Genomic DNA, 16762 nt, shown 5'->3' with positions numbered 1-16762 from the left:
AGGCTGTGATGTGTGGCATTTCCATTTATATCTGCCTGTTGTCACAGCCTGCAGATTTTTCACAAACAGGAGGGTATCACGCACAGTTCACGCAGGCTTATATTCCTTTTTCTGCTCCACAAAGAAAGCTGCTTGACCCCAGGCTGCCCTCAAAACTCAGACAGCGAAAAGAAGCTGAGATGCTGTTGACAGCAGCTAAAAGTAAGAAGAACAAACGCGAACTGGCAGAGGCCAGCGGGTCAAGAGAACTAATCCGAATGTAATTGGCTTGCGGTACATTAGAAAGCGCACTCAGTTTATGCGCTGCTTCCTTCAGAGGTAGGAATGTACCAATGCGCAGTCAAAAGCAATGAATGCAGTACCAGAAAAAAGAGAATGTGCACTTTTTACCTCTGCCTCGCTGAATAAAACTTGACTCAAGTCATTAAAGTTCTCTAACAAATTCAGGGGCTTATTTACAAGCCCCCTGCGCAGCCGGTGCGTCACTTTTCTTGACGGACCAGTGTAGTGTGCTGGCCCATATTCATAAGACCACGTAACACCACCCTGCGCGGCTTTTCATAGCCTTGTAAATAAGGCCCATAGTCTTCTGGAGGGCACATTAAAGAGTGGTGCTAATTAGTGTTGGTTCAGGATTCCGATTTCCAGGGTTTCAGTACAGGTGCCCTTGAAAGTTCCTGAGATAATATCACACCCTGGAAATGCCAATAACATAGGTAGGATGTTACTGCATCGTTCCATGTTTTGCCCTTGGAATGGGAATTAGGATCTTGTGTTTTAGCATTCCGAGGTGCCTAAACTCGGAATGCGTTGTTTTCATCCAAACACATTTTTCCAGGTTTTGCCGGGTAAAGGGAAAATGCTACAGGTGCAAGTATTGCACCGCAACTCAAAATAGTGTATTGAAAGCAAACTCCTGCTTGCGCCCAAATTTGGATTTTTTGCGGTCGCAAACAGGAAATCGACCCTCAAGATTTCTACCCCATGCACAAACCCTAATTTGTGAGTCGGTAACCTATTACCGACTCGCAAACTAGGGTGTGCGACTCGCTATTAGGAAGGGGCGTGCCAAGGGCGTCCCTTCCTAATAGCGACTTGCACTTCAATGTATGATTGTTTTACGACCGCAATTGTGGTCACAAAACACTTGCAGTTTACCAAGTTCTTCAAGTAGGTGGTAAGCCACTCGCAAATGGGAAGGGGTCCACAGGGGACCCCCTCCCCTTTGTGAATGGTTGCAAAAATATTTTTTAAGAGCAGGCAGTGGTCCTACTCTGAACAAATGAAACAGAAAGGTTTCATTTTTCTTAAGGTAAATGCATCCCATTTTCCTCAAAGGAGAACGGTCTGCATTTAAAAAAAAGAACCTGCTTTATTTAAAAAGCAGTCAAAGACATGGTGGTCTGTTGACGTCAGCAGGCCTCCGTCCCTGGGAGTGCTGGCCATTCCTAATGGGGTCGCAAATTGTACCTGTCTCATGAATATTAATGAGGCATGCAATTTGCAACCCCATTAAGAATCGCAAACAGTGTCTGAGACTCTGTTGTAAATTACATTTAGAAAGTAGCAAATTGCGATTCGCAAAACAACGCAATTTGCGACTCACAAATTGTAAGGGTTGTACATCTGGCCCATACTCTCCTAAACTACGTGTTTTTTTGGGAGTGGGGAGGTATTATGTGGCATTGCTATATTCTATGATTTTGTTTTTAATATTGACACAGGGGTGCATTCCAATTCCAACATTCTACGTTCTTTAATGATCATTGAATTCAAATACTACATTAACCGGCGTATTTTGAAGCAGTAAAGACTCACTAACCTGTAAAAGGCCCAGTGTTTTGGGAAAAGTGCAATAAAACTCACAGTGACAAAAACATTAACAGTACCAAAGTGTTTGTTACTGAATCAGCAAGGTCACAGAAAATGATTCTAACCCTGAGCTGGGGTCATGGCCAACCCAAGGGGATCCAACGTAGTGGTAACAGAATGGTGGCAGAGAAAGCATATGCTGACTTGCCCAAGACAGTATGATTCTTATTATTACATCTTGTATAGCGCATAGGTTCCCAAATAGGGCTTCTCAGCACTTTAAGAACAGATAGGGCAGCATAGATAAGAGCAGATTAAAACAAGCAGGTTTTCAAGTTCTTGCACAAGATGGTTAGTGATGTACAACTTCTCAGGGATACAAGGAGGGTATTCCATTGCTTGGCGCTCAGACAGAAAAAAGAGCGAACACCCATCCGAGCACGTTTGACTCTGAGGAGTGTGTACTTGGAAGAACCATTTGTTTTCTTTTTTGTTCACAGTGTAAAGCCAAATTAAGAATTTAACATTGCTTGAGAAGTATTAGGAAATCCTGGATTGTGATCAAATTCAGAAGGCAATGCTAGGCTTTTACACCCTAATGCAACAATATGTATATATGGTATTTGCTATGTTTGCTATGTTTGCTCAATACCAGTTTTCAGACTCCTAAGGTCCACATTCACAATTTAAGCCACATTTCATTTGGGTCCTGGGCAATGTCTTCCCAATTGTGACACTTAGCTTATGTCACTGGGGCTTTGGGGTTGAGTCCAATGCTCACTCGCTCCAGCCCCTAAGACAAGGCCCCATGCACAGGGATTCCCACTTATGTCTTATCAGCAGGACACTCTGTATTATGACCTGGGCTTTTATTTGAACAGCCAACTCCTACCAGGAGTTGTTGCTGCTCTTAAAATCAAACATACATCCTAATACAACAAATGTTGATAATCTGTAGCAAAAATAGGACTGGATAGATGTGTCTCAAAGAGATTGGGCAAGATTGGGCAATCTGGCAACTTTACAAATAGCTGCCCCATCACATAGTATCAGAGGCTCCTTTATCATTATATGTGGACTTGTAAAAACACAAAACACATTCAAGGCTTCTCCAAACATTCAGAACTCTCATTATGTGAATGTCTGGACCTTCTGTTGCATTCGCATCACCCAGCCAATTAGTGATGAGGCACTGGTTCTCCTTCAATACGTTATCCCCTTGGTTTTGGATCACTTGCACATCCTCTATCAGTGACTAGATAATGATCCCAACCTTAAGATAAGCAAACCCCATCATCATTTAGCCTGCAGTTGAATTTAACCTCAATTCCCCTTCATATCAGCGTGTTCAGGCTAAACACCTTACGTGTGACTCCATCATATTGGTCTCCAATCACCTCTCCTTCATCATGCCATGCCACAATGAGTCAGGCTTTGAATCTACCCTTTCCCTCGAGTAAGAGGCGAAGCGGGGATCTATGCTATTAACATCCTGTGAGTTGCAAGTTGAAGATCCCCTTCACCATCTATCCTGCCACACAAAATACCAATGTCAACAGACAAGAGAAAAACAAACTTATGGCTCCGCATGGACTTACCCATGGATCCTCTCTATGAATTTGTCAGGCTTTTCTACTCCCTCAATCATACATCAATTAGCACCAAACTCCTTGACATAAACAACCGTGCCATAAAATAAAATGTTGGCTCCAACACAGCACTGACAACATGATCCTCCAAACTAACACCATCAGCACAATGGTACAAACAACTACAACATCTCAGAGAAGAAATGATACATCCAAAGAAAAGAAAGAATTTGAGGTGGAGCAAAGACCCTAATGAATCACATAACCAGAGACAAACTCACATAAGGCACTTATTAGCAAGGCAAGCAGAGTCTTGATCACAAATAAGCACTACAACATTTCTCTACCACGCCCCTCTATCCAAGATTTAGTTGACAAATATCACACCATCCATCAATTCTTCACTGGAAAGATAAACAAAATCAGCACCAGCATCAACCACAATCAGGCATCGATACTGTTGTTTCTTCACGGTGGCTCCACTCCTTAGGAAAGTGACTTCAACTTCCTCTCACACACTGTAATCTCCAACATCCTAAACTGTCTCAAGGCATCATCTACAAAGAAAGCTTTCTATCATTGTCCATCATGTGAAAACCCTCTAAGGATAGATGTCCTGATGCCTATCCTCACTAGCAGCACAGTTTCGCCAGACAAATAACATTCACAGATGCTCTAAAAAAGCCTACCTTGGAGACAAATGATCTTGTCAACTAGATCCCTGTTGAAACTGGCCCTTTCTTGTTGGCTAAGGCGATGCCCCAGCCAGGCAGAACCTACCATCCCCATCAGGGGCAGGTGGTTACACACACTGTATAGCCTGCGCTCACCCTTGGCTACCTTGGCACTGAACAGTCAAGCTTATCACACAGGCAATGTGTAAATTAGCACAACACTCACTGCCAATAAATTAACTGTGCATCACAAAAGAGAGCCCATGGGATGTATGTAAATAATGTTTGTATTCAACACACACACTAATCAACACAACATGAACAGCATGTATTTCTGGGCATAAATCACACTTGGAATTTTTGCTAGCAGTAAATGGCCCAACCGTGTTAAAATGACATCAGTATTATGCACACTTGGGCAAGAACCTAATCTACACCCTACCCCAGCATCTTTATGCGATGCAACACGTTGTCCACCCTCGGCCCACCGTAGCAATTCTTATTATTTAATACAACACAGTTTTAGGGTACACCCCATGTCACAATTTTTTAGCAGCACAATGGGACGAGGCAAAGTGGGCAAAACCAATGAGAAAAGCAATGCTATTCTGGCAAGAAATCAACATGTAAGGCAACACAGCCGGCCAGTGTCGTGTATCACAGGTGATCCGCAGACTGTCGCTCCCACACACATACTCACTCAGCACTGATATGCAGCGCAACACATAGCAGGAATGTTCATGCTGAGCATACTCATACACATATGTATTTGGAATTTCGCAAGTTACTAAAGACCTTCCTGTTTTCCAGATTTGTAGCAGCCTAGCCCCCTTCCTCGCCTCCACTGATCTACAGCTATCCAGCGCCATGAAACCGTTCTGGTATAAGTGCGCTCTACAAATATTTTAAAATTCAAATTCAAATTCAGCACCCTAATGTGGTGCAGTGATACCCAGCAGGTCAACTGATAACTCACAGGTATGGCCCCAAGCCTCCCTTCACCCTCCAGTTCACCCCAACTATCCTACACCCACAGATTGGAGATAACCCCTTCTCCCCACTAGACTCTAGGCTGTACACAGCCGAAGTCACACGCAGTCAGGGTCCCAGGCAAGCAGGCGGGGGTAGGTAGCAAGACTAATTAGGAGGCAGCCATCAAATGTGTATTGGCCACTACTTGGGAAGTTCCCCCACAGGATGCGGAGCAGACCCAGGCTGATGGCAATAGTCAGTCAAACCAAACGGTTCCACAAGAGCCTTCCAGCACCAGCCCAGTACTGCGAAGCACAGGGGGGTCACACATTCTCTCTCAAGTCTCAAGAGTCATAATCCGCTTCCAATCAGAACTGCTCCACCAGCCCATTCAGTCACTCTCACCAGTCAGGCACGAGCCAGGCAATATAACCTTGCAACACAAGGTTGTTGGGTTCAGGTGAGAAGAGGACAGTTGATCCACTGAGGGCCAAAAAGTCGATGATGGAAAATGAAGCAAGGGGACCTCTTGAAAGAAGGAGGCCCCTTGCCAGGTATACACCGATCAGAGTGGGCACCCAGGAAATCCAAGCACAGCATCTGATGCACCCTGTTATGGATTGCACCAGACAATTCCAGTCACACACAACGAAGAGCTGCAATTTCCATACCTCCCTAGAAATTAGACACACCATTCGGTGTGCATTTATATGGGTTGCACCAGACAATTCTGGTCACACACAACGAAAAGTTGCAAAGTCTGTGCCACACAGATGCAAGTTCAGCAATGCTTCACGAGGTAGAATGAGACACTACTATGGTTAGGCCCTCACCTCCGAGGGCCTCAACCTGTGAATCAGGCACTGCACGCAATGTTGGTGTGTCGCGCAAGAGAGATGCGTCATGATCAATGAAGCGGGCCACGCTGGATCCTACAACCTGTGAATCCACTCACCACCAACCTATGGGTGCAAAGGCCACCACGATATAGGGGCCACATGCCTTAGGTGCGGCCATCCGGCAGTCTATTCTCCAGACACAGTTCTTAGTTCCACGCTCACCCGTGCTACCAGTTGAGATCTGGCAGATGATATGGAGGGCTTCGCTTCACTTAAGAGGGCATCACTCTCCAGGTGTCACAAGTAGCTGATGTTGGTCCCTCATAGGAGATCTTTGATGCCCCTGAGACCTCTGAAAGAACAGGGGCAAGCTAACAAGTCCTTGGAGAGCAAACTTCAGGGTGCCATAAAGCAGCAGGTAGTCAGCCCAGGCCAGACACTATTCAGGAAGGGCATGCAGTCCCTTTCAATGACAGTAATGCTCCTTGTGCACAACAGATTTCTCTGGCAGTGTGCATTACACAGTTCCAGGTTCTCTGGTCCCAGATCCACACAAGTGTTTCTGCCCTGCTGATGTATGGCACCAGTAGTTGTACTTAGTGTGCCCTTGCAGTTGGGGGTGGTTCAAACGGTCTCCCCTAAATTTCAGTCCTGTCTGCAATGAGGCCATGGAATGCAGATCCTACCTGGGCAGGAAACATTTGATTATTCCTGCCCTGCCTTTCATCTATCACTCGCTCACCCCTTAAGACGTACCCTTGGGGCGCACTGGTGGTAATAACAAGTCCACTTGGGATGGCTAGTGATTTAAAAAGGCTAGCCTGAGCCGAAGCTCAATTGTGCACATTCGGACCTGCAATGGCAGGCTGTGCACATGTTTGGAAACCCCTTTGGTGCATGTCCACCCACTGGCCTGCAGTGGCAGGCCGACCACATGTTTTAAAAAATCCTAGGTGCAAGTGCCCACACCGGACTGCAATGGCAGGTGGGACCCATGTTTAACCACCATAGGTGCAAGTGTGTACACAAAGGTAAGCACCACTTCCTAACGTGTGTAGGAAAGGAGTGTGCAATTTCACACTGCATTTACAGTGGGAAAGTGCCTAGAGCCCTGAGACCACTACAAGAGAATCAGAAAAACCCAGGAGGAAAAAGCTAAAAGTTTAGGGAAATGCTACCAGAGGAGTATCAGGTCGAACATCACCTACATTCCATCCATCAGTGAAATAATTGAGAAATCAATCTCAATTCAATTACAAGTTCAGATCAGCAAGAATAAACTCTTATAGCAACACCTCTCTGGCTTCAGACGTCCTTGCAGCACACAGTCTGCTACCTTTCAGATTACTGAATGCACCCTCCTGATCACTGAGTTGAGTGACCCCTGACTGACCAACTTGCTTGATGTCCCTCCAGCCTTCGGCACAGTCTACCACCAAACACTAATCCACAAGTGTAAGTATGCATGAGCTTCTTTGACACTGTCCTGTAATGGTTCATTTCCTATCTCACCAACTGCCACTAATTCATCCACATGGATACTTCAAGATCCCAGAAATGACTTGTCTCCTATGGAGTTCTCAGGGTCCATACTTTCCTGCATCATCATCAACTTCTACACAGAACCCCTTAGAGCCTTATTCATAAACAGTGACATCAAGCTCCATAATTATGCTAACAATACACATTCATGACATTGATGTTATCAATGTCCGTCTCAATCACATTCAGAATTGGGTGCCCTGCGCCTCCCTAAAACCCAACCCAAGACAAAATTCCTCTTGTTCACCAATAGTAGTAGACATTGACAGAGTCCTGCCTGGCTCTCTTTATTGGCTTTGCTTGAGTTCAACCCCCTGCTGACACCAAATGCTAAATCATTTTGTTCCACCTTTGACATCAACCTCTCCTTCAAAGAGCAACAAAAACATTATCTCCCATAAACCAGCTGAAAAAAATATTCCAAGACTTAGCCCTCTCACACTAAAATAGAGGCAACGCTTTCTCCGAGACTAAGCTTACTCATCTGAAAGGTATCCTACATTCACTAGCATGTCTCATCAAAGGACTGAAGTATTTTTAAGTGTATCACTCAAACCCTGACGGAACTATGCAAGATGTTCAACCAAGCCTGCATCATCCTCGAAATAAGATGCTTCACATAATTGCCAGCCCTGCATACCTTTAGAACCATTCCAGCATAAAATCAAGGAAGACGCTGATATACATGGTTTTAAATATGGTAGAGGGTAATTACTAATGTCTGTGTATGCCGATAAACTCTGATAACCTGAACTCAAGATGGAGTCTTTTGTTTTTGTCCTAGTGGGGAGACTAGAGTCCATTAAGGTTATGATAGTACCCCTAATTGTATATATTTTGTCCATGATTACTGTACAAATTCCTTTCTTTAATTTAAGAAAATAGATTCTCTCCTGATTAAATCTTAGGGACTAAGAAAATACACGCTTATCCCTTTCTAAATTGAAGAGGAGTAAGCAAGAGGGTGATGTAATTTTCCCTAATTTTCAATTATACCACAATGCTTTTTTTCTTCAAACACATAACCTACTAGTTTGCAGGTGTGGAATACCCTTTTCACAATTTATGAGTAGATATTGAATGTTCATTCATCATGAGACCTTTCTACTTATTTGCTCCAATTTTAAAAATACTTGCAAGATTTTAGGACCTTTCTTGTATGGTGATTATTATTTGGAGATCTCTTTTTAGGACCATGTTTTTCCATGTACACATCACATCTAAAAGGATCCCCAAATATGAGAATGTTTCCACCTCCTCCACTCTGCGGTGATCTATGTGAAAAGCTGGAAGTTTCTTTGGGCGTACCCCACCAATAACTACATAAGACTTGGCTTCGTTCACGTGGAGATCCAGGCTCTCCACAAACATGGTATACTCCTCTATGAGTCTCTGCAGTGCTTGACCAGTACAGGTTTTAAACAAGCACCGAATCGTTCATTATCTTAATTGCTCTATCTGATGTAATAAAAAAACTCTACTAAATAACAAATCATACTTGGAGGGATAAGGCTCCAATTTGGGTTCATCAAATGTTAAAACATAATGTTATGATCCTGTTTTCTGAACATTGCAAAAAACACAGTTGATGGACAGAATGTAGAACAATGTCATACATTCACCCCAGTACAAGGATCTGGGCCTAAATCCATCGTTTTTTTGCACTCCACACCACCCTGGGTTAGACACTGGCTATATGCAAATCAGCTCTGACCCTGTGCCTCATGGGAACAGTCCAGTCCGAACTACCAAGCCATGTCTTTCCCAGACCGGAATGCTCAGACGTGAGTCCCAGGCTCTCCACACCACTGGAGTCAAGCTATCCAGGCTGATGAAGGCTGATAGCCAGAAACCGGTCCTTGGATGCTTGATTCCGGTCTGGGAAAGACATGGCTTGGTAGTTCGTACTGGACTGTTCCCATGAGGCACAGGGTCAGAGCTGATTTGCATATAGCCAGTGTTTAACCCAGGGTGGTGTGGAGTGCAAAAAAACGATGGATTTAGGCCCAGATCCTTGTACTGGGGTGAATGTATGACATTGTTCTACATTCTGTCCATCAACTGTGTGTTTTTTGCCTGCTTTCTGAACAGCATAAGAAATTTAATTTACTAAAGTGATTGATGCACTTCATTGATGAAGTTATACCAGAGGGCTATTACAATCAATCCTCCAATAACACGGTCCAAGGGAGAAATATCAATTTTGCTACTAATTATATTTGTACATTTAAAAGCATTAACATTATACAAATGGGTATATGTTCATTAAATTGTTAGAGTGAACTCCACAATGAAAATACTTTGAAAAGAAGATTTTAATGAGACTTGGCCTTTGATGCTCTGGGATAAAATGTGGTAAAAGTGCGTAACCCTTCTCATGCAGTTAACTCTACGCACATTTTATTTTTTAATTATAACAGATTATTAATGACACGTGGTTCATTAGGAAACATTATTCAAAATACAAATACTAATAGTTGGCCTTGTACAGGTGCAAATCATAATTTAAAACATGTTTTTCTTGCCATTATGTGTACAATTTCTGGTGTCTGGTTTGGAACCAAATTACTAATGTGTTTCAAGATAAAATTCCTTTTACATTTACTAATGGGGAATACACCACTTTTCAGAACCCACGGCTATCCTTGTTTTCAGATGCTAATCTTCAGTCAGCTCAGCCTACCTCCCTTAGACTTAGCCTGGTATCTCTTGTCTACTAATACTTGGCGCGTAGGCTCCGTACCAGAGAGTTTTCTCTTGGAACTATGCTTCGGGCCAGATTCAGGTTTGATAATGCCTTGGCACATGCTGTATCAAAACCATCGTCCTAGGGCCTCCATTTGGAGAAAGACATGTGTGTTAGGTGCTCTTTAATTTCTGCCAACACTTTCCCCAAAAGTTGATCAGTAAACTCACTCTGTGACCGGTTTAGCTGAGGTACCTTTGCCAGAATGAGAACGTATGGGCAGGGTGCAGGGGGAGATCCAGGTTCTGTACTCGCTTTCCCCAGCGACCCATGTGTGAACCTCATTCTTCCCTACCTACCATGTCACTATCCTCTGCCCTCCTTTCAATGCCAGCGTTCACAGGGGGCTTGGCGGTTGACTGGTTGGCTGGACCCACAGTCAGAGGCTTGAAGGTCATGGGTAAGTTAGGGGGTGGTTGAATAGGAGTTGCAGACACACGGTGCCCATTCAAGTGTGAATAAGATGGACGCCCTCCCTACTAACTCCAGGTCGTTGCAATTCCTTGCCCTGCTGATGCTGTACTGGCTGTTGAGACTCCGCAATCCTGCCCCCCGACCCTGGCCTTGCTACAAACTGACATGATTTGAGCATGCGTTTTTAACTGTGGGTGCAAACCCCAAGGTTGCGGATTGGCCATAGTGTGCAGTGCTGCCTTATTTTGAATCATTAATTGTGTTAAGCTCTATTCTATAGAAACTAGCCAACACATTCTAGTCTATAACATAATTCGCCAATATTTATAGTAATTGTAATTGCATTTACATAGCGTTTACAACCCATGATGAGGGGTCAAAGTGCTTTTTTGGCGAGTAGCAAGCTACTCTAGAACCCAAAAAGGATTAGTGGTGAATTACTATAGGGAGATATTTAACTCATTTTGCAGTGGACATGTGAGTTTGTTATTTGGATTGAAAAAGGGTAGTGGAGGGGTAGAAGAGCGAAGGTTTTGCATTTATATTGTGCTTGCTGCTCCTGATGAGTTGTCAAAGTGATTTTACCTGTGCAAATAGGGGTTCTTACTCATCAGGCCTTGTAGGTGGCATGGCAGCTATGTGCCCCCACCCTCCACCTCCAGTGACCACCCTCACCCAAGAAGCCATTTAAGATACCAAGTACCTGTGAAGGGCAGTTTGTGTACAGTATTACATTTGGTGGAGTGTATTTTAAGTTGAGATGTGTGCGGTACATCGCACATCAGTGTTTGGCAGACCTGTCAAATGGTCAGGGGGAAGGAAAAAGCAGATAGGGTGCAATCAAAATAGCATAATCTGGCCACAGCAGAAAGGTTTGCATGATGTGCAACAAATTGCACCCTGTTATGAGAAGCTAAACATGTGTATGGAGCCGTTCACCTGTTTCAACCCCAATGCAATGCCATCCTTTTCTTATGGCACTGATTACAATGAACAAAATGCGGGGCACAAATGAGTGGCTAAGGATGTTAAAGTGCATAAAACAAATATCCTGCCATTTTACCCTGTTTTACGATTTTCGTGCTATTAGGGGTATAAACCAAAGTCCACACACATTAATGGCCCAGATGTACGATCAAGAATATTGTGCATCGCAAATTGCGACTCCTTTGCGAGGCGCAATTTCCTATGTACAACATTAGATTTCACACTGTTTGCGATTCCCAATGCAGTTTGCGTGGCTCATTAATATTAATGAGCCTCTCGCAATTTGCAAGCCCATTGGGAATGACAGCCCTCCCAGGGATGGTGGCCTACTGGGCTCAGCAGACCCCCATGCCTGGGACTGCTTTTTAATAAAGCACCCTTTTGTTTTTAAAGTGCAGCCCGTTTTCCTTAAAGGAAAACAGGACACATTTAAAAAAGAAAAATGAAACCTGTCAGTTTCATTATTTTAAGGGCAGGCAGTGGTCTCTGGGACCACTGCCTGCTCTTAAAAAATATTTTCCAACATACGCACAAAGGGGAAGGGGTTCTATGGGAACCCCTTCCCCTGTGCGAGTGGTCTACCACCTACTTGAAGTAGGTGGTAAACTGCGAGTGCTTTGCGGCTGCAAATGTGGTCGCAGAGCACTAGTACATCGCATGTTGACTCACTATTATCAAGGGACGCCCCTTCCTAAAAGCCAAAGTCGCAAATGCTATTTTGCAAGTCAGGAACTCGCAAAATAGCATTTGTACATGCTATTTGCTAGTACCCTTTTTTGCGGCCGCAAACGAGAGGTCCTCAAGGAAGCATTATTTCCAAACACCTCAGTTAAAGCTTCAATTTCTACATTATGTTTGATTCATTCTGAGAGTTTAACCTGATATTGATAGGAAGAGCTACAGAATTCAGAAATATACTAACATGCTCATGATATTTAATGTTAGGTGACAAAGCTCAGTGTGATGCATATCAAAGGTTTATTTTTTATTTTGATATAGTGCGAACATGACCCGTCAGGGTGTCAGAGCGCTGTACAAATAGCTGTCAAGTCAACATACAGGGAAAAAAGAGCAATAACAGTCAAGAAGGAATAAGCAAGGATCACAATAAATACAATATATCATTCAGTCTTTCAGAACCACAGTCCGGGGGTCTCCACCCAAAAATAGGCAAGTTGAGAGACTTCAGGACTACCAGTGCAGGAATCTATTCATCAGAAGCTTTTTTACATATTTTGTGAAGGGGTGGTCTAGGGTTTTCTCATGGTTTCTGGAGGTAGAGTGTTCCATGTTATTGGGGCTAGACTGGAGCCTGAGCGGTAGTAAGTTTTCTTTTTGTTGAACTTCTGTGGTTTCAACAGTAGGGAATTGGTTAAGTACTAAATTCTGGGCTCTGTATGTGATCTATAGGTCCCAGGTTTAAACAAGCATTTGCAATGCAATAGGTCTCGCATTAATAAAAGTTTTATCTATTGGCGTTGCACATTATAATGCAACACCAACACCTCAAGCTTTCAGTAATGCAATACCTATAGCATTGCAAATGCTTGTTATTACTTGCAGTTCATAAAGTGAGCAGTGAACAGGCATCAAAGACTGCAAGTAAACTGCAGGCCATGGGTTGAAAAGCTTATTTATTTTTCTCAATCTGTTATGATAAGGCTACTAAAAAGGTATCTTTGGGAAGTTATTAGAGATAACGCCAAGCACTATGGTACGTTTTAAATTCTTACTTTGTGTTTTCCCTTGCCATACAATCTTAGCTCCTAATCCCAAACATTGAAGCCGATGTGTGACTTCTAACCCTGGAAACCCTTATTGTCTTATGTAACACCCTGTACATTGATTTACATTACACAGTTGCATGATTTATTGTCAATGTATGATGTATACGTGTGATGTAAAGTGCTCTGACACCTTACAGTGGGATGGTTAGCGCTATAAAAATATTAAATACAACAAATTAGCGAGTGCCATTTAAATTGTTATTCGTGTAAATACTCACACATACGGCTGCATGTGACACTCCTACAGTACATGCATACCTCTTTCATAGGGGGTTGCACAAAGTCAAAAACCTGACTCCAAATGTCTTAAGTTTCTCTTAAGTACTCGTGAGGTGATAGCAAGCTGTGTGGCTTTGTTTCACAGGGTGCATTGGCACCTATGTGTAAGGCTACAGATAGCTCCCAGACAGGACTGTACTCCAACAAAAAGAGGGCTGATGGCCCTTTAAATTGCCCTTCGTTTTGGGCCCATGACAGAAAAGGTCGTAAAAAGCCACCTTATTGCCAAGCAGAGAATGGGCGGAGGCAGCTGAATTTTGTCCACGTGTTGGCAAATTACACTGAGACCATGTCAGCAAATTTCACTGGGGCCAAACGTATCCCCGATCTGGCTGGCTAATCTCTGCTGGACCGGGGATCTGGTGGGTTCCGCTTTCATTCCAGCTCTGATGAACCTCCATAGTTGTTTAGAGAACCCTCTTCCCACCTAAACATTCCCTCTGCAAATGAAGAGACCCTCTCACAAGCCCATTCTACCCAGTTCTACCCAATGTACATGGCTTTTAGCATCCATAAAATGTATTTTATTTATTTTGAAAGTTGTATTAGTGCTAGTTGGACCTTTGGTGTTCTTTCCTGTGAAGTTCGATGGTGTCCTTGTCTATGCAGTGTGTTTGGTGTTCTGGTCTGTGAATTACTATGATGTGCTATGTTTACGCCCCAATGATCCTTGAAATGTACTTTCCCATCCACATAGTGTGTTTGTGTGCTTTTGGGAGGGTTCCGATAAGCTGTCAGGTCTGCATACAGCTGCAGCATGTTCATTCAAGCTGTAAAGGCAGCAACGCTGACAGCCTGAGGTTTGTTTGTGGCTTCTTATCCTATGCGTGTTCCCTTGTGTAGCTGCAAGAGTCAGGCGCAGGCTGCTCAGTGCTGAATAGTGCCTGGCAGATGAGAGGCCGGAAAGTGATGTATGAAGCAGAGCTCAGCGAGCTGCTCACACGGAACTTTAAGACAGTGAGAGATGCCTGCTGTGCAGTGCCAGCGCCAGGGCCAGATGGTCATAAGTTATTGTTTATATTTCTATAGTGCAAACTCAAAGCACCTCACACTGGGACCCTGACGGTTACAGTACACAAGGTTGAGTTGATTTTTTTGGGGGGATGAGGGTGGGGGTTACAGGAGATTAAGAGGGCGGCCAAGAATCACTGGACATTGAGCAGCATTAATCGGTTATTTGAACCCTTTATCACGCCCTCCTCTGAGAACTTCCTCCCCCTCCTCCACCGATGCAGGCAAGACGAAAGAGAAAAAAACAACAAAAGAAAGCAGGGCTTCCTCGCCATGCACTAAGACAGTGGCCCAAAAGTAAACATTTCGGCATTTTCTTCAATTAAGGAAACTAAACAAAAAAAATCGCCTTGTCTGGCGTAAAGGAGAAGTGATGCTTGTCTTGTGTACTTTATCATTACCAAGCTCTTGCCCCATGACGCCATGTCACACAAAGGATGTTTAGTGGCAGCGTGCATGTGGTGTCTTTATTCATGAGGCAGAGGGAAATAAACAAAGCCTTAACGCGCAGAGGAGTTCAGCTTGCGTGGGGCATGACTCCAGTTACAACCCGAACAACAAAGAGGAGCAGCAGGGAGTGCAAGCCGTGATGTTGCCTCATATGTGCTCCGTTTGCCTGAGGCATACAAGTCTTAGTGCGAAATGTAAACGCAGAGTCTGGGAGGCTCAGATCAAACAAGGCGAGAAGGGAGAAGAGGGGGGCCACACCCCCAACTACAACCGGAGCTTACATTTGTCTGCAGACTCTCACACGTCAGTCAGGGAGGGGTAAACAACAGATGGCACACTGCAGGCAATTAAGTGCCAGGAAGCGGAGGAACACTGTAGTTAGGCGCCGCTGCCTCGGGACTACAAGGAAGTTACCATAGGACCAACAGCCAACAGAAAGCAAGAAAACAACAGCAATGCCAGACTTCAACCAATCGTAAGGGGCAGGAGAAATTACATAAAATTGAAGCCAACATACAGATAACTTTAAGTCTCGCTGAGACAGCGCATGCAGCGCATGCGCTGCCAAACACGAGACCTAAAAATGCTATGTGTAACTTAAATGATCTCAGAAGTATGAAAGTTTACCCAATTAAAAGAGTATCAGTTTCAGTAAACGAAAATATGTCCCATTTAAACCTTTGTGGATAAAAGCTTTAAAATAACATTTGTATCGTTATATAATAATATACTCTAACCTGTGAAGGGTATCCCTACTTGAGTCTTCAGGAAACTACCTGCTGGCAATACTAAATTCCAACACTTTTTGCGGGGCATGTTTAATTTTACACAAGATGTATTCCACCTTTTTCCTTTTGGAATGGCCCAATACCACGATGACAGATTAAGTAATGGAATATGCCTAGGATCACAAGTTTTAAGCGGCGAAGCCTCTGCCTGGTTTACCTCGGAAGATTCCACCTGGTTGAGTACATGAAAGTATTTAAACCGTCCCTTCAGAAAGGTTAGTGAAAGGCTGTTCCTTTTTAGCCAACATATTTGAAAATTGTGATTGTATGATCAGGGGTGGGACAGATTAACGGATGTTTGTCTTGCTTTGTTCACTGTCCGTCAGGGTGTCTCTTTAAGCCTCGCCATTAACTGTTCAGCAGCCACCAATGGTCAGTCTAGTACCCATCTTCTATCCCCCTCCTTTATTGGCCCATCAATAATGCTTGGAGGTAGCAGGTGGGGAATATATGAAGGCTGGGTCATCATTCCCCATCCACTTAACTATTAACATTAAAATAGAGCTAATCAATTTTTATTTCACAAACAATCATGACCATAGGAAGTTGGCAATTTTATTTCTTTGACCGTCTGCCCAACTGAGCTCGATTCAGGAGGGATGCCAAATACCTAATCTTGACTGTTACACAAACAAACAATTTAAATCTTCAGAAGCCAAGATAAACATCAAAAGTGATGGAGAACTATAAAACAAAAATCGAAAGATCTAAATTTTGCAATTTCGCATCCAAGAGCCCAAGGTGCATAGAACACAAAATAGCCTGGTAGGAAGAACGAGGCGGCATAGAAAACTCAGATAGATGAAAAACACAAACTTTCTTTAGTGGCCAGTCTGCCCCTTACCTCATCCAGGGAAGACGTCTTTCTGTGA

The sequence above is a fragment of the Lissotriton helveticus genome, chromosome 1_2 (assembly GCF_964261635.1).
Source record: "Lissotriton helveticus chromosome 1_2, aLisHel1.1, whole genome shotgun sequence".
In the NCBI taxonomy this organism is placed as follows: domain Eukaryota; kingdom Metazoa; phylum Chordata; class Amphibia; order Caudata; family Salamandridae; genus Lissotriton; species Lissotriton helveticus.
Note: the sequence above shows the minus strand (reverse complement) of the source record.